This window comes from Juglans microcarpa x Juglans regia, chromosome 1D (genome assembly GCF_004785595.1).
Source record: "Juglans microcarpa x Juglans regia isolate MS1-56 chromosome 1D, Jm3101_v1.0, whole genome shotgun sequence".
Lineage (NCBI taxonomy): Eukaryota > Viridiplantae > Streptophyta > Magnoliopsida > Fagales > Juglandaceae > Juglans > Juglans microcarpa x Juglans regia.
In genome coordinates this window covers 10,378,918-10,398,784 of record NC_054594.1, presented here as the reverse complement: position 1 = coordinate 10,398,784, position 19,867 = coordinate 10,378,918, and positions in this window count along the sequence as shown.

Sequence of the window (19,867 nt, the reverse complement as noted above, 5' to 3'; positions counted from 1 at the left end):
CATACAAGCAAATGGATCATACGATCACCGAGTATAGCTAAAAATAAATGTGTGGGTGCACTATACTAAATCTCTACTAGAAAAGACCAGCATAATGATATCTTTAAAGTGTCTCGTATGCCCTAGACTCACTCAATTACATCTAATCAAGCATCCTCGATCCCTTTCGGGTTCCAAAAAAAAACTTAGAATTATGTTTTATCACTTTTGAACCATCACAATGTGTTCACAAATTTTGTCAATACTATATTGCAGTGCCAAAGTTTGACGTCAACAAACACAATTAGGGATGCATTGTCGAATAACCTTGCCTTGCCCTCATGTCATTCAACTTTAGTCCAACCACTTTCACAACAATGTATCTTTAGACTATATCATTCACGGTCATAGAAAACATGCTAGAGTATCAAATATTAGAACCTCTATGTTATGATATAATCAAAGGTCAAGAAGGGAACTAAAAAATAAGAATGGGACTCACACAATGAAAAAACAGGAAACCATTAACTCACATCCACATTTGGTCTAATAAGCAAGTTTAGTATGAAATACGTGCTATGGTGGATTTCTCTTCCTCAAATAGCGTATGTTCATATCAAACATAATATAGATCTTAGTCCAAATGTCATTTATGTGTCTAACCCAAGTCTCTCTATATGCTCACCAAAGAAGGTCTTGTATCTAGCTAACTACAAGCTATATGGATTGTGGGGGTGTCCATAACAATCTTCTTAAATATGATGAACCCCATTTTAGCTCCCAGTAAGGCGATATATATTTTGTATTATGCAACTTATCCCTTATTAGATAAGCTTGAGAGACACAATGTCTCATCTCTACTAACTACTATTTCATAACGCCAAAGGCGATTACTCGTGTGAGTGAGTCGATCTAAGCTTGTTGACATACCGAGTGTTTGTGTACATGTCATGCCATATGATAGAGACAAGAAATGTCATATTGCATTAATATCTCAAATGAAGGTTTACATTAATTTGTCAACTGAGAGAAATTATAATTACAATTTATACATTCCTAAAGTCCTATAACATGAGGAATAAAAGTGTCTTTCGCTATGAGGTTTGTTAGGAGATCAACAGCCATGCGACTCGTAGAAATATATTTTAGGATCACTTTCTTATGTGATACCATGTCTCTGATGTAGTGGTATCTAAAATGAATGTGTTTGGTTCTTCTATGATACTTTTAGTTATTAGCATATGTGAGAATAACTATGTTGTCACAAAAAATGGTCATTGGATCAAACGTATAACGCCAATGTCTAGGTGCTGAAGGAACCTCCTCAACCAAACAATTTCCTTTGTTGCTAAGCATGCTATGTACTTCGCCTCCATGGTGGATAAAGTTATGTAGGATCATTTCTTGCTACTTCACATAATGGTGCCAGTGTTTAGTAAGAACACATACTCAGTTGTCAATTTGCGCTCATCTAAATCGCTGCCCCAATCAGCATCGCCATAACCTTTAAACTACAAATATGAACTTGATAGCAATATACATAGTCTACAATCCCTTTGAGATATCTTAAAATCCTCTTAATGGCTTTCCAATGAGCCAATCTAGGGTTAGATCTGAATCTATTGACCAAGCCAACTCTATATCATATGTCTAGCCGAGTACACATCATTGCATATGCCAGGCAATCAATACCACCAGCATAATGAACATGAATCATCTTCTTTATTTTTCTTGGAGTCTTAGGACACATTTCTTGGCATATGCTCTTGCTTTGGTAATTGGGGTGTCGATGGGCTTATAATAACTCATTTATAAGTGCTCAAGAACTTTCGTTTATTGAGACAGATAGAAAAGTCTCTTTAAATGATCTCTGTAGATCTTAACCCTTGAAATACATTAAGCTTCACCCATTTTATTCATCTTAAAGTTGAGAAATTACCACTTCTTACTAGCAACAATCATCTACTTTTCATTTCCAGCTAATTTCCAGCCACTTCTTAGTAACAATAATATGAAACTCTTCTTGGACCGCTTTACATAGATGCGATGATTTTTTGCGATTATCGTAAATGCATTCTAGATAATGGTCCAATGGAATCTGATATGCCACTGTTTAGATGATTGCTTTAGGTCATATATAGATCGTTTGAACTTGCACACTTTGCACTCTTGACCTTTGACCACAAAGCCCATGGGTTGATCCATATAGATATTTCCATCAAGTTCTCCATTGAGAAAATGCATTTTAACATCCATTTGGTAGATTTCTAAATCCATATATGCTATTATGGTTAGAATTAGGCTAATTAAGGCAAAACTTACTACTGAAGAAAATGTTTCCTCATAATCTATAACCTTTTGTTAGGAATATCTTTTCACCACGAGGTGAGTTTTGTACCGCTCAATTGACATGTCTACTTTGCTTTTTCCCTATAGAACCCAATTGTTCCCAACGACCTTCCATCCTAGTGCTAGGTCTACCAGATCCCAGATCTCATTGGTCCTTATAGACTTTATTTCATTATTGAGTACTTTCATCCACTCATCTTCAGTAGGAGATGAGAGAGCTTCTTGAATAGTTCAAGGCTCATTGTCATCTTACAAAGCCACGATGAAAGTTTTTCCTTCTACTTCCAATTCATGTTGGAGAACATTTCTGCGTGAGCTTCTACATGGTAGAGGCTGTTGTGCATGACCCTCAAATGGTTTGATACCACTTAGAGCCAAGTCACTCATTGTTTCTAGGAGCTTGAGAGATTTCCTCATTCTCAACTAGGATACTTGGAATGGCTCCCTCTTAATCGACAACCTCAATTCTTTTTGAAAACTCAACCTCGATGAAGTCCACATCCTGTTACTCAATTTCAAACACGCTTTCATCAGGATGTTTGCCAATAAATATATACCCCTTAGAGTGGTTGGAGTGCCTTATGAAAAGATATACTTCTTTCTGCCAGGGTCTAACTTCCCATATTTGTGAGAAGAATCGTCAACAAAGCCCACTAAAATCCATGGCTGCAAGCTACTTAAGTCGGATTTCTCGTTAGTCCAAAGTTCATACAGACTGGAATTATTGATTTGGAGGGTACTCGGTTACGGATGCATGTTGTAGTCAAAACTGCACTCCCAATATAATATTGGTAGGTTCTCTCTCTATCATCGACCTAACAACCTCAGGATGTGTCCAATTTCTCATTTCCACCATGCCCTTTTGTTGTGGGTTACGTGACATCGTCAATTGCCTTTCGATTTTTTCATCACAAAGCCTTTTTAACTATTCAGATACATATTTATGCCCATGGCCAGTTTAGAGCCTTTACACTCTTGTCTAATTGATTTTCAGCCAAGCCTACATATTATCTGAAGCAGTTTAATACTTCAAAGTTATTGAAAATCAAATAGACATGACCCACATGTCTTGCCCTCACACACATTGGGCCACAAATAGATAACCCCTATTGCCTTTTCAAATAGTTTAATCTTTACTTTTCTCATCAAATGTTTACATGTGGGCAATGCGACTTTAGCAAGATGACCTATTAGATCTTCTTCCCCAATATGGCCAAGTTTAGCGTGCCATTTATATGAATCTAGATTATCATATGCAGTAAGAAAAATTGTAGATTCATTCAAATTTGAATAATCCAAATCTAATATCATGAAGCCATTTGAAAGAAAAGCATAACCATAAAAAATATTTCCAAATAGATAGAAATACCATTGCTTTCAAATAAAATACAAAAACCAAGTCCAACTAAAATAACTATGGAAAGTAGGTTTTTTGCTGGATTTCGGGAGCATATAGTGTATCGTGGAGTAATAAAGTGCGAATGCTTCTCTAGTATATCCTATACGTACCGACTCCCATTGCCACAGTAGCTCGATTCTCGACCTTGATATCACTACTCCCAATTGGAATTCAACAATACCCCCAGAAACCTAACTTTATCTTGTGCTATGTGCTCAATCCCTCCTGAATAAATAGTCCACATGGAATAGGAGTGAACAACCATCACATGACTTGTTACATAAACAAAAAGATAATAGTAAGATTGTACATTCTTTAGCTCAGTGTAGTCATGAGAAAAGTGGTATTTCTTTCCACAATTGAAGCAATCTAGCTTAGACTTGTTCCTGCCATGCTTGCAAACCTTGTTGTGTTTAGAAAGTCCTAGCCCTTTCTGCACACATCCAGTAGCTATCCCAATCATGTAGTAAAATACCAGTTTTGCCCTTAAAGAGCCTTTATGATCTTTATAGGAAAGTTTTCAACAACTCTTTCACAGAGTTTAGTCTCCAGCGGATGACACATTAATGTTTTGCTTTAAAGATTTAGTTTAAATATTTTAATAATCTACATACACTCGAGATATGAAAGAACGCGTAGCTCAAGAATCAAATAGTACAACAAGAAGTTTAGAAAGTAGTTGTAAGTTATCGATGACTACATCTATGTTTTTCTCCATCTCACCTAGGTTGAGAGCAAATACTTGTGTTGGTGCTGCACTCCCTTGATTCCCTTCATGGGTAGGTGGTGGCAAGGCCAGATGCCTTCTTTGTTGAGTCGTTCCTATGGTTAGGCAATGTGTCACGTTTTTGGGACATTCTTTGGAGAACTGCCCTGGCTTGTGAAATCTGTAACAAATAGGTGCTCCGATCCAACAGTGCTCAATGTGGTACTTCTTGCACTTAGGGCAATTGGGCCATTTGTTTCCTAAGTTTGAGTTGAAGGAGTTTCCTCTTAGCCACAAGCTCTTGCCCTTGTTGGGTGTTTATCTTTGATTGAATACGAGCCTCTTCCTATTTTGGGCAAAGAATGTTGAGTTTCTTGCCATTCTTTTCTCCACAATCTTGCATCATTCTACTTGCTCCGTTTAGTCCCTCAATCGTAAGGTACATATGCGATCGTGAATACGCAGTCTTAGTTCTTCTTCAAGTCTGATGACATTTTTTTCTTCATTTGGAATTAGGTAGGGTGCGAATCAAGACAACTCCAATAATTTGGCTATGTACTCATCCACCATCAAGGATCCTTGCTTTAGATTGGCAAATTTCCTTGGATTTCCTTGAGAATTCAGGGATAGTATTGTCAAGGAACTCTTCCTTGAATTGTGCCCATGAGATGTACCCTTTTGCTGGCACACACCAATTGCTAATTTTCCGTGACAATTGGTCCCTTATTCCCATTAATAGGTTGTTGTAAATGAAAAAGAATTGGTTGATAGTAGGATGTTCATTCTTGGTGGTGGAAGTGGTATCCTAGCAGCAAACTTGATCATAAATTCAGCCATCCCTTTGAGAGACTGTCTCAGGATTGAATCTTGGTGTCTGTTGGGTGCATCCACACCCTTGGCCTTGGCTCGTCCTGCAGTGTGCCTTCTCTTTATCCTTTCTTCTAAGATAATAAATTTGTTTGTTACTAAAAACTTATGAATAGTCTTTTAGTATAGGATTCATCAGAAATTTATTTGATAATAAGACATATAAAGTAAACTTGTCTAGAAATTATGCTCTGAAACCATATAAGCTATCACAACCCTTTTTTTTTATGTACTGAGAGAAAGAAATATATAACTAGACTAATATGTTCCATTCGAGAGGTGCTTGCACAAGGTTCAAGCATGGTTATGTCTTTGCTCGTCGAGGAGTGAACAACCTTACTAATTTTGTTGCTCACCTGGAAGCAAGCATTCACACGCTTTTTGAGCATTACCACTTTCTTTATAAATAGGATCTACATTACTTGCTCGCAAGCCACTGATTCTCCTTCATACTCATCCAGAGGCGAGCAACCTTGCCAATTTTGTTGTTCGATGAAGTGGCGAGCATTAGTAATTCCTACGAGACTCGCCAAAGTGGTGAGCACACTACTGCTTATGCTACTCGCCGAGCTTGGGAGTATTGTCTTCCTTTCATGTTGCTCACCAAGGGTTGAATCACTAACTTTGTAACACTTATATCATTTACAGAAATAGCAAGCACCATTGTTTGCTTAAATTTCTCGTCATTCACCATTCACTAATATAATTCTTCTATTGGTAGGATAGAGGGAAATAAAGGGCTTTCCCACACTTCCTGCTATTCATCATCTAGTATCTTGGAACATGTGACTGCCCAAGAGTAAACTCTCATCCCCCTATTAGATAGATGTATATGATTATCCACAAGAATTTATCCATTGTCGCTGTAAAGTTTTTAATGATCGTTTTGCTATATAACTCCATCTAAAAATGATGAAATGAAAGGGATGAGTTTAACAATCCAGTAAGTGAAGTTAGTGCCGGTGATATGAACAAATAAGCATATATCATGAACATATTATAATGAGTAATTATTGAATTAGATATGAATAATTTTATCCAAACAAAGAGCCATCCAGTATTACAGCAATTATCCATCCCAATGACAGAGCCATATCATGAAAGATGTCATCGATATAGTCCAATATTTATCAACTGGCTCATTCTTTAATTTTATTTGTCTTATTCCAATTTTTAATAGTTATCATTATTCATTATTCAATGTACATGGTATCTTGTAACATGCACACATGGTTTTAACCTCCAAGTGGGTTGTGCGCTCTTTACTCCTTTCATCTTGTTGGGTTGTCCTCACATAAGACTCAATGACCTCTTACCATGGGGTATGCATCTGAAACACCCCCCTCCCCCAAAAAAAAGTTCATTAAGATTTAGCCATTAGCTCCCTTAATCTTGGTTAGTTTTTTTGTGGGAAATGGTTTTTTTATTATTCTTAGCATTAGAATCACACATTAAACTTAGTTAGAAATCTTGGGAAGGTTTGATACTTTATTTTGATTTATTTACTATAGGACCACTAGTGAGTGACACTTGGCAATTACTTTTGGGCTAAGAAAAAGGTTAAGTGTGGACAGTTTTAGGTTTGAGCCCAAGATTGTTTAAGAAGGTTGTGTTGGGCCAAGAATAGGAACCTAAGCCTAGACCCATTAAGATTTTTGGAGTAATAGACTTTTCTTGAAGAGTCTTAAGAAATAGGCCCAAGTGTGAGAAGGACTTGAAACCTTTGGGCCTAACTTGGTTATAGTGAAGACCTTTGGCCCAACCTTGGAAAAACATGCTTTGTGGGCCCAATCTTGGTTGATCTTTGAAGCCCTTATTAAGGCCTCAAATCTAGACCTAAGACCCACTCTTTAGCCCACACCAAAAGCCCACATCAAAGTAATTTCCACAAAAGGCCCCTCAACCCAACAAGGCCCAAAAGCTCTGTCTTCCAATTTTTACGCTTTTATTTTGAAGCCCACATGCACCATACCTTTATTTTCTCTCAAGCCCATATTGTATCCCATGCCCCTGAGGTTTTCTTTGGAACTAAATTAAGTTTTCAACTTGAGTTAAGAGCATTAATCAACTTACACATGATTAGTGATTTCTAAACCATATTTTAAGCTTAATTTTCTTTTTAATTATTTCTCACATTTTTTTTATCTAAAATCTATTAGTTTTATTGTTGTTTTTCATCATTATTAGACTAAATTAGAAGATTAGTCTTGATCCAATACATGTCAATTGAGGCAAAGACATGTCATTTGCCAAAACACCATGATCGGCACCTTGATGCATCACTTGTGCATTGTACCAATTCAACCCCTAGCCCATGCCAATTACACATTTTTCTCAAGGGTATTTTTGTCTTTTAACCTATCACATTATCCTTCTTAGTTCAGTTTGAGTGTTGATCAATTTGGCTCCAAGGAACCAAACCATAAAGATCTAAACAGTTCCATTAGAATTCTAGTTGAAGCTAAACCGAATGACTTTGTGGTTGTTTGAATTTTTGCAGTTGGTTGAACCACCACCACACACCACCTCCCTCTTCCTCCAACCACCAAAAGCCCCTCAAGTCATCTTGGTGAGTCTTGACTCAAGCCACCCTAAGTAGAGCCAAAATCGATTGGCTTTTGTGCACAACATCACTCGGCAACCACCCCACTTTACCCTCTTCCATGGGCTGCACACTCATCATCAATTAGCAACCAATCCCTTCGCCTTCCATCTCCTAAAAAGGGCATCAAAAAGTATCATTATACTTGTACATTTTAGCCATGGACATAAAACAAAGGTGATGCAAGCAATGAAGTGAAAATCTGTCCAGATTTTCAGTCCAAATTTTCAGACTCTACCTGGCGACATCATGGCATGACATCATGCCTTCTTTTCATTTTTTTTTCTCTTCTTTTTCCACCACGACAGCCCTTACAATTTTTCAAACTCAAGACAATATGTAAGTTGGTTTCTAACTTACACATTGATAAGTTATTTATGATTTATTGATAAATGTCTCATTCATGTTATAAATGTCATTTTAAGAATAAAACATTATATTATATGGTACATTGAGTACATGATTACTTGCTTACATGACATCTGCAATTTTTATCATTGGAGCATATTGTCACTTTTACAGGAAGCATACTTATAAACTCGTGTCATGAAAAATATTTTCAAGTATAGAATAAAAGCTTAATTTTTTTCACGACTCTAAAGGTTAGGATGATAAATTATCCTAGTGGAACTCCTCTGTTCACTCTGGAGTGATTAATAATGAAGTGGTAACCCCTAAGTTGATAAAGAACAATTAACAAGCTTCGATTGGATTCCTTTTAAGGAATGTCGAAATGAAGTCAAAATGTTATGACATCTAAGACTGGTGGGTGTATATGTTATAATATTATGGTGTTATGATGATGATATGTTACCAATGCATTGAAATCAAGTCTGCAGATAACGTAACATCAACATGAGTTGTACTACGGTCACCAATAGTTACTCATAGTGCATATGAGTAACTGTGATGTTACCATACGTTATAATGTTATTATTAATGATTATGCTTATCATTGACGAAATGGCATGTTTTTGAAAGATGAATTGAAATATGTTCTTTATAAGAAAATGTACATTAAAGTTTTTCTGAAAATGTTAAGGAATCTGGATGGGAAAGAAATATTATTTTTCTACATAGCACGCATTTCATGCTTATCATTTATCATGCATAATTTATCTTTATGCACGTTGATTGTTTAACTTACTAAGATTTAAATTAAATCTCACCCATTGTGGACCAACTATCATTCCCTATAAATGATAGAATTCGTGTCAGGACCAGACGAGGACGGACCGGATGGACTAGTGGATCCGACTGATTAAGGAGGAGTCGAACCTCAACAAAAGATTAGACCTTATTTTGATATTTATAGCTCTAACCGTTCATGCTTTAGAGCACATGAAGCAGTTGATCTAGTCAAGGAGACTTATTATCAAGAGTATTTATGTTAAGGATATGCTACCTTATGATTTGAATTTATGATGTTGGAGTGTTTTTAGTTTAATTTGGCATAAATATTACTTAGTCACCCATTTTTTCGCTACGATTATTACATACAGCTAGTTGCATTTTAGGATGCATTGCATATTAACTGTTATGAATCGGAAGTATGTAATATTGTGTTGTAATCTTGTAGTGCATATCCCGACGTTCCATCCCAAGTAGAGGTTGGGGGCGTCACAACATCCCCCATGACTACATCCATACCATTGGATATATTGCATTGTCCAAAATTAGATCTGGTACTAATCTCAAGGTTGGAATATACTTTGTTGAGTCTTTTAATTATATTAAATTGACCAATTCTCATTTCGATAATTCCATCTGACATACTTAGAGCAATCTTTTTATGCGAGCATATAGCTTGAAATAGAGACATGCTGAAAGCACTATGTTGGTAGGTGCAATAACGAGGTGATAGAAAAAGGGACACAAGTTTTGTCAATTTAATTATTTTTCAATAATTCAAAAATTTAGCAAACATAAACTATAATGACAAAAGCAATTAACATCTTAGAACAATTAATATTTCCTCATTCAATCTTGGATTCATAACAAAATCAACACCAAGTGGTTATTCAGGACTATAATAATATAACAAATGATAAATAAATAATCTACAAGTTTGTTCGTAGAACTGACACAGTTCCAACTTACCCTGATCAATAAACTTTCTAATAGTTGTTTGGGTGGTTTTTCTTTCATCCACTTTTCTCTTCTCCCTCACAGATCCGTTTTAAACCTTGCCAAATGCCCTCCTAGCACTCATGCTAATAGTACTTGCCTCATGTTTTTCCCTTTTGACCTCACCTAGCACCCACCTAGAATTCACGTCGTTCTTGCCTTTCAAATCTCGCCCTATGCCCGCTAGTAGTCACCTTGTTCTTGCATCACAATTTCACTTGCTTTATCTCTTGCCTTTCACTTCCTCTCACGCTTGCCTTTTCTTTCTTTCTCACATTTACAAGTGTTGTTATGGTTCCCCCTTCCTCTATATAAAGCTATGAAGCCCTTAAGGTTGAAGTAAAAGTTCGAGTCCGTTAAAGTTAAAACCATATTACCCTACGTAGGCATATTCAAACACCCCCATAAGGGAATATTGGCGCCACAATTCAGACATCACAAGGCCAGTCACAACTTGTCCTTATCTTCTTGAGCAATTTGCTCAAAGGACATTTCAGAGCAAGTTGCTCTGATGATCGACACTTTTGTGCAAGTATGCTGAGCACAACTCTAGGCCATCCCGAGCAAGGATGCCGAGCAACACACTGAGCAATGTATCGGGCAATACAACAAGCAAGTGTTACAAGTAACATTTTGAGCAATATAACAAGCAAACATTCTGAAAAATATTCTAGGCCATCCCAAGTAAGTGTGCCAAGCACATGCTCGGTTGTTCCAAGCAACCTATGGTCTTTCTGAGCCATTCTGCTTGGAGTTTTCTGAACTTATTTCGAGTTTGGGATCTGAGTCTAGCGTGGTTTGTTATATATGTAAAATAAAGACACTAATTTTTAGAAATAAAAAACTAATAGAATAGTTATTATATACTAGATTTTTTACATTAGTAATTAACCTATTGGGTATTACATTTTTAAACTTCATGGTTTACCATGTATCGTTGTATCTAACCGTGACCCTAATTTTTGAATTGTATTTTGGAGAGAGTTGTTTTAATTGCAAGAAACTTGCTTATCTTTTACCTCTACCTATAGCCATGAAACATATGGGCAAATAAAGAATATGAACAAACACTTGCAGTGTTATATGCGATGCTATATTGCCCATAAACTTAAAGGACTAGAGTTCTTGGCTACCTCTCATGAGTGGTGGTATAATATTTCCATTTACACTTCCTATACCTTGACCCCATTTCCATCACTCTATGGCCATCTACCCCCTCGATTTCTCTTTTATGTGCGAGGTATAACAGCTAATGAAGTTGACCACCACCTGAAAATCAAAGAAATATATTGTTTATTCTCAAGGAGAAGTTGAAAGTAGCACAATAAAGAATGAAACTATATGCAGGTAGGAGGAGAACTGAAAGAGATTTTAAAGTGGGTGATTGAGTATACCTTAAGGTGCAACCTTACGACATAAGTTAGTAGGTCTTCGCCATAATCTCAAGCTTTCTCCTCACTATTAAAGTCGTTTCCATGTGATCCAAGAGCTTGGGACGGTTTCTTATTGCTTTTGCTAATTACTAGGGGAGGATAAAGAGTAGAGGGATCCGAATATGTGCTGCTAAATTGTTAGGCCATTAAGGCAGCTGCCTAAGGCCCCCAAAGAGCAAGGTCCTAGAAATTATAAATGCCTTAGTGCATTTTGAAAAATAAAATAAAATAAGGTCAAAAATGGTATAAATTTTATAAGTTTATTTATAAATGATGATGATAGAAAGCGCATGTATTAATGAGTAAAAAAAGCTAACAATTGCTTCAAAAATGTAAATGATTTTAAGTGATGTCATATTAAAATCTAGTGGCCTCATTTTAAATTTGCGTTAGGCCTCCATTGACATTGAGTCGACCTTGCTAATATCCTCCTAGAGCATTAGCATTAGTTTCACTATATACAAAATCACATCTTTTAGAGATTAGTTTTGCATATCAAGAAAAACTTCCATGTTATATGCATTTTTTAACCAAATAATAAAAAAATATTATTATCTTATTATTATTTTTTTATTTCCTTTTTTTTTTTGTTATATTTTACAGTTAGCACCACTGCAAATTCCATCATTTAGCACCCACTAAAATTTTTTCCTAAAATTCTATCTGTTTGTAGAGAGAGGGGAGGAGAGAGAAAAAAGTAATAAAATAAGATTTGAATAGTGAACAGTGTATCTTCAAATTTGTAAAAATATTATTCATAGCTATGCAAATTTTTGAATATGCATAATCTAATGCTGCCTAATTTAAAGTCATATTATGTTGTGCAGATGCATAATCCAATGTTTGCGCTCCTCATGATAGCTCTTGGGAATCGTTGCTTTAGGACTCGTTTAGGAAGTGAGATGAGATTGGAATTTTATGAATAATTGTAAGATAGTTTGTGAATAATAGTGAGATAGTTTGAGTTGAGTATTTTTTAGATTTTAGGAAAGAAGAGAAAAAAATTGAATAAAAAATATTATAAATTTGAAATATTGTTAGAATATAGTTTTATAATATTATTTTTGTTTGAAAATCTGAAAAAATTGAATTATTTTTTATTTTTTATTTGAAAGTTTAGGAAAATTATAATAATTAGTTTGAAAATTTTGTAATGATTAGTTTGAAAATTTTGTATTTAAATTATGTTTAGGAATATGATGGAATGATATGGAATAAGATGAGATGAAAATTTTAAGATGAGATCTATTTCTAAACAAAACCTTACAGTAATACCCGCAACTTGTAGGCCAAGTACTTTGAAGGGGACATTGTTATGGGTATTTTGTAGAGAGCAATGCTACACAACCTCTCATCCTCCGCATATCACATTTTTTTTTAATTTTAAAATTTTTTAATATTTTTTTTAAACTTTTTTTTGAGTTTATTCTTTTTAAACTAATTTAATTTTTCTATTTATTATTCATATATTAAATATTTGATAAAAGAAAAAATAATAAAAATTTAAAAAAGTGTAGTGTGTGGAGGTTGTGTGAATAGTAATAGATTGCGTAAATTTTTTATTTTGTAGAAGGATGAAGAAGACTCGGACCGTAGCATGTGGATTCATCTAGGCAGGGATGGAAGTCTCTAGAGTTTGGGGAACTCAAGTAAAGATGAAACAGTGCATTCCAACATTCTTGCTACGTTGTATTTGTATGTTTGCAGCCCATTCTTACACTTATTCGGCCTATCAGCCCAAATATGATAAGAAATTAAAAAAATATAAAGAAATAATATTTTTATATTATATTTATATAACTATATTTTAAACGATGATACATTTTAAAAATAATTAAAAAAAATAACACCACTTTATATATATATATATATATATATAAAATATCTTCATTTTAAGATATAATTATAAAATAATTATAAAAAAGATTGTGTATATCATTACTGAAAAAACATAGGATGGCTAGGAACGGATTTTTGTCCAAGTACCTTGTATGGAGGTTTTGGATTGCCTGGAACTAGTCCATTGTTTAATGAAAGTATTTCATTCTCTCTTAATTCTCTCGTTTCCTTTACGAACTTCCCTAAGATTTTACACCCTTTCTATGAAAAACCATTACACTCTTGAAGGATGGGATAAAGTTGGAATCTCTTTTGTTAGATTTTTCAAGGTTGCCGATGAAGTTCTCAGGAGACACAAAAGATGTGTAGTTGCGTGGAAATAAAATGCAAAGTAGCAAGACCGTCTCGTTTGATTGTACAGATGAGATAAAAAATTTGTGAATGATAATGAGACAGTTTGTGAATAATAATAAAATTATTAAAATTAAAATATTTTATAAAATTTTGAAAAAAAAAAAAAAATTGAATAAAAATATTATAAAGTTCAAATATTATTAGAATATAATTTTTTAATATTTATTTTATTTTAGAATTTGAAAAAATTAAATTATTTTTTGTATTTTGTTTAAAAATTTAGAAAAATTGAAATAATTAAGTATTAATTAGATGAAAAAGTTAAAATTAAAAAATATTTATATTTAAATAATATTTAAATATTGATATGAGAATAAAATAAGATACTATTTAAAACCGAACGGAGCCTTAGGACCTGCACATCCAAAACCCACAACGCATGATTTTAATAAATTCAATTACATTTTTCAAAATTTTAATAAATTACCAGCTAGGAGAAACCACAATTATAAAATTTCCCCTTTACTCAGTGGTGGTCCTGTTAGCATAAGGTCATCTCGTCATCCTCATTCATAGGGAAGGTTCTTGCCACTTGACTTAACTTCATGATTATTCGGTCTCGTTTGTTTTTGCATATCAGATGAGATTAATTAAAATAAAAATTAAAAATTAAATAAAATATTACTAGAATATATATATATTTTAATATTATTTTTATTTTAAGATTTGAAAAAGTTGAATTGTTTATTTTATTTTATGTGATTTAAAAAAAATTGTAATAATTAGATAATACGAGATGTATTAAAAAATTTTATAAAAACAAACGAAGACATGTGGTGGAGAGACAAGATGGCTCTTGGAAGATATGCTTAGACTATTTGAGGTTTGAATTATATTATATTGAAACAAAAATTTCTTATTCTAATCATAAATAAGCTTATAGATGAATTGCATGGCGCAAAGATTTTTCGGAAACTAGATTTGAGATAGGGCTAGCAACACTTTGGTATATGGTATACACAAGTTTTTGTACATATGAATGAGATTGAGTTTCTTGTGACATGGTTTAGATGAATATGTATGGCTTGTTACATATTGGGAAAGGAGTGTTGCTAGGGCGCCTCCCAGTATGACTGTTGGGCGTGCCTCTATACAAAATTTACTTTTTAAATTTTTTTTAATTTTTTAATACTTTTTAACATTTTTAAAAAATAAAAAAAATATCAACACTAATAGTCACTTCATTAGTCAGTAAGTTAAAAGAAAATTAAATACATAAGCGGTCAAAATAATGGGATAAAATGAAACTGTGTAGTAGCATTATTCATTGAGAAAGTTAGATTTTGTCTTACATAATTTCATTTTTTGATTTGATATATTTTTAGTGACTATTCATCTCAATGGTAGACATCAAAAACCACTTAAATACAACATTTCAACGAGTATAGATGACATCCTAAAATCTAAGAGGGAAGAGAATATTATTTAAAATATTTACATTTACTTTTTATTTGAAAACTCTAAGGTTTGGTTCAGATACAAAAGTCCACACAATTTATTTAATCTAATTATTACAATTTTTTTAAATTTCTACACAAAATATAATAAACAATTTAACTTTTTCAAATCTTAAAATAATAATAATGTTAAAAAATAATATTCTAACAATATTTTATTCAACTTTCAACTTTAATTTCATCTCAATTCACTCTATAAATCTCCCTAAAATAGTTATTACATAGATTTATTTCTTTAAATTTCACTTATTCAATAATAATAAGAAGATATTTGGAAAATGAGATAAGATGAAAAATCTATGAATAATAGGGAAATAGTTTGTGAATTGTAGTAAAATAGTTTGAGTTATGATGTTTTATAAGGTTTTGAAAAATGAGAGAGAAAAAGTTAAATAAAAATATTATAAAGTTAAAATATTGTTAGAATATAATTTTTTTAATATTGTATTTGTTTTAGAATTCGAAAAAATTGAATTGTGTTTTATATTTTGTTTGAAAGTTTGAGAAAATTATAATGATTAGTTTGAAAAGATTGTAATGATTAGTTTGAAAGTGTTTATGTTTAAAATGTTTGGGAGAAAAATGAGATGAAACAAGATAAGATGAGATGAAAAACATTACCAAATAGTTTTGAATTTTTCTTTTAATAAAAGGAAATTTTCATTAATAGAGAAAAACCAGATTACAAATGAAATTGATCCAACCAAACAGAATGGGTAGCACATATTGGGACAGACCCCATCCACATCTCCACATTTGCAACTTTCCAAGCATATCTTGCCAACTGGTAAGCAACTTGATTTCTCATCCTTAACATATGCTGGACCTGAAAATCATTAAAATTCCTTAGCATTCTCTTCACATCCTGCAGCAAATTACGCAGAGGCGATAAAGAGTTCTCCCTTGCTTGTAAAGCATTAACAATAAGCAAACTATCACTCTCCAATATAAGCTTTGATATACCCAATTGAGTACTAAACTACAAACCACGAAACATAGCCAACAGCTCCACAGATTCAAGTTCCAGTACTTCATGCTCTATCTTGCTGACTGCCAAAACCACATTCCCCTTCTTATCACTTACAACAGCACCAACATCAGCTTTATGAATGTCAAAAAATATTGCACCATCTATATTTAGCTTGAAATAACCACAAGGAGCAACATTTCAACAGCACATCTTATCCACCGTAAGAGATGGATCAACTCTAGGGACATTAAGAGAACACTGCAAATTTAAAGCATGGTTAACAACTTGCGAAGGTTCCAACTTAATATGCTCAATGGTCATCTTATTGCGCCTATACCAGAAAGCCCATGCCAATAGGAAAACCTATCAAGCAAATCCTGATCCCCTCTCCTCAACAGAAATTTTGGTACACATTTTACAGTCATGACTTCAGTTAACTCCCTCATAGTAGGCATAAAATTCAGCCAAGTATCTTTTATAGCAAGGCAAGGTAGAATTGCATGAGCTATATCCTCAATATGATAGTTGCAAAAATCACAACATGTATTGTCCACTATTTTCCTTCTGCACAAATTCTGTCTTGAAGGTAAACCCTCTCTACAAGCTCTCCATGGAAAGACTCTAATTTTATTAGGGACCCTCATTTTCCAGATATGTTTCCACAGCTGTTGATCCTCCCTAACAGTTGAACTCTCTACAATCTCTTGTAAAGGAAGTGATCAAAAATACTTATAAGCACTTATAACACTAAAATTGCCATTCCTTTCATGCCTCCATATCCACACATTAGCATGCAGCCAAGGGCTCAAAAGAACCTTCAAAATATCAGAAGTTATTCTTGGATTGAAAAGGGCTCTAACTCTTTCAACATCCCACCATCTTGAATCATTGTCAATAAGTAAAGCCACCTTTGCTGTATAATCACTATCCTCCCTAATAGCCATTTCCAACTTCAAAGCTTGATGCCCAGGAACCCAAATATCCTCTCAAATTCTGGTTGTAGCTCCATCACCAATCCTCCATACAACCTCTCATAAAAAAAACTTCTAACTTCCCAAATTCTCTTCCAAGCATAAGATGGGTTGTGCCCCAACTTTGAGTCAAAGAAAGAATTCTGCAGAAAATATATTGCCTTATACAGTTTGTGAAGTAGAGTGTCCTCATTCTTTAGTACCTCCAGGCCTGCTTAGCTAACAAGACAGTATTAAACACTTTTAAGTCCCTAAATCCCAAACCACCCCTATATTTTGACTCACACATCTGCTCCCATTTTACCCAGTGGATCTTTCTCTCATCTAATTTTTGTCCCAACCAAAACCAAGCCATCATCATTTCCAAGTCCTTGCATAAGCTGACAAGCAAATTAAAACAACTCATAGCATATGCTGGTATGGAAAAAACCTCAACTTTGAACAAATATTTCCTGCCTCCTTGAGACAAGAGTTTCTCCTTCCAACACTGTAACTTTCTCCATACCCTACATTTGACTTTTGCAAAAGCAACAAACTTAGCCTTTCCCACAATAGGAGGTAACCCCAAATACTTCTCATATTATTGAATTGAGCTACCACCCCACTTAGACATAATATTCTGCTTAACTGATGATGTAACATTAGTACTAAATACCATGGCTGTCTTCTCCTTGTTAATCTTCTGACTAGACGCTAGCTCATATTTGTTTAATAGCAGCTGAATATTAGCACAAGTATTCACGTTTGCATTGCAAAAAGTAATAGAATCATCTGCAAATAGCAGATGATTCACTAGAGGTGCCCTTGCAGATTCTTACACCAGGAACAGATTTTCTCAACTCAATTTCCTTCAATAATCTAATCAAACCCTCAGTGCATAAGAGGAAAAGGTAAGGGGACATTGGATCCTCTTGCCTTATTCCTCTAAAAGGAAATATTGGGTCAGTAGGCACACCATTAACCATCACAAAGAAAGACACATAAGTAACACACTTCATTATTAATCCAACCAAACCACTAGCAAAATTCAGCTTCAACAAAATGCTTTCCAAAAAATACACTCCACCCTGTCATAGGCTTTAGACATATCTAATTTCAGTGACATAAAACCCTTTTTCTCCTTTCTCCTCTACTTTAGATAGTGCACTAACTCATATGCCATTAGTACATTATCAGTAATTAACCTTCCAGGCACAAAAGCACATTGAGTGGCAGAAACAATAGAGGGCAATACTACTTTTAGTCTATTAGTAATAACTTTAGAGATTAGCTTGTAAATGACATTACATAAGCTAATGAGCCTAAAGTCAGAAACAAATATAAGGGAATTTTTTTTGGGAATCAAAACTAAAAGAGTATGATTTAAATCAATGGGGAACACACCTGTATTAAGGACCTCAAACACAACAGTAGTCACAATGCCTCCAATAATATGCCAATATTTTTGAAAAAATATTTGGGACATACCATTTGGACCAAGAGCTTTATTTGGATTCATTTGTTCCAAAGCTATAGTCACTTCCTCAGTTGTAAAAACCCTTCTCAATTCTGCATTTATCTCACTAGTTACCTTTTGCTCCACCCCATCCAATACCTCCATTGAGCCATTCTTAGGAAAGGAAGTAAATAGAGATTTAAAGTAATCTCTAATTACTCTATCCCTTTGTGAACCTTCTTTCCATTCACTTTCTTCATCTTACAACTTCTGAATAAAATTTTTCTTATTTCTTTGAGAAGTTTTGGAGTGAAAATACTTAGTGTTTTGATCACCACTATGCAGCTACAACACTTTTGACCTTTGCTTCCACATGAGTTCTTCCATTTCCAATCATAAATGGACCTCTTCCCTTACAACATTATGCTCCCCCATCTTCTCACAAGTAGGATCCTCTGCAGCTTCGATTGTGCTTGTGTTAACTTCTTATGGACCACACCAAAGTCTTTCGATTCCAAGAAGCTAACCTACCAATACAATTTTTGATCCTATGCATTGAATCAACCACATAATTGCTAGTAGACTCCCCTTGCCAAGTGTCCTCTATAATCTGCTTACAATCTGTATTACGCACCCACATAGCCTCAAACCTGAACATCATTTTTCCTCTTCTATTTGAAAAACACCATTTGTGTCCAACCAAACAGGCACATGATCTAAGTAAGAACTAGACCCATGATGAACATTAACAATAGAAAACAAATGAACCCACTTAGCATTTGCTAAACACCTGTTCAACCTCTCACAAATTATGTCATCAACCTCTCTTCTATTGCACCAGGTATAACAAGAGCAAGCAAATCCCAGATCCTTCATCTCACAATCATTTAAACAGATCTAAAAGCCTCCATTGACTCTCTGGTCTCACCCTTCCACCCCACTTCTCGTTTAGGTCCAATACCTTATTAAAATCTCCATAAACTAGCCATGGTTTATCAACTGTAATGGAAAGAAACCGAATTAAATCGCAGGTTTCATTTCTACATGTTGTCTCAAAGTGGCCATATATGCCTGTTAGGAACCAATCATTGTTTCTATCAAAATCATGTTTAATCACAACATGAATGTGGTGACTAGAGTAACTAAGAACATGCAAATCAATTTCCTCTTTCCACATTAGCATTAAATCCCCACTCCTACCCCTACAATCCACCGTTAAGCAATTAACAAAATCCAAACGAAATTTATACATGTCCATTATTCTGGATGCCACCTTTGTCTCCTGTAAGAAGACAACTCCGGGATCTTCCTTCCTGGTC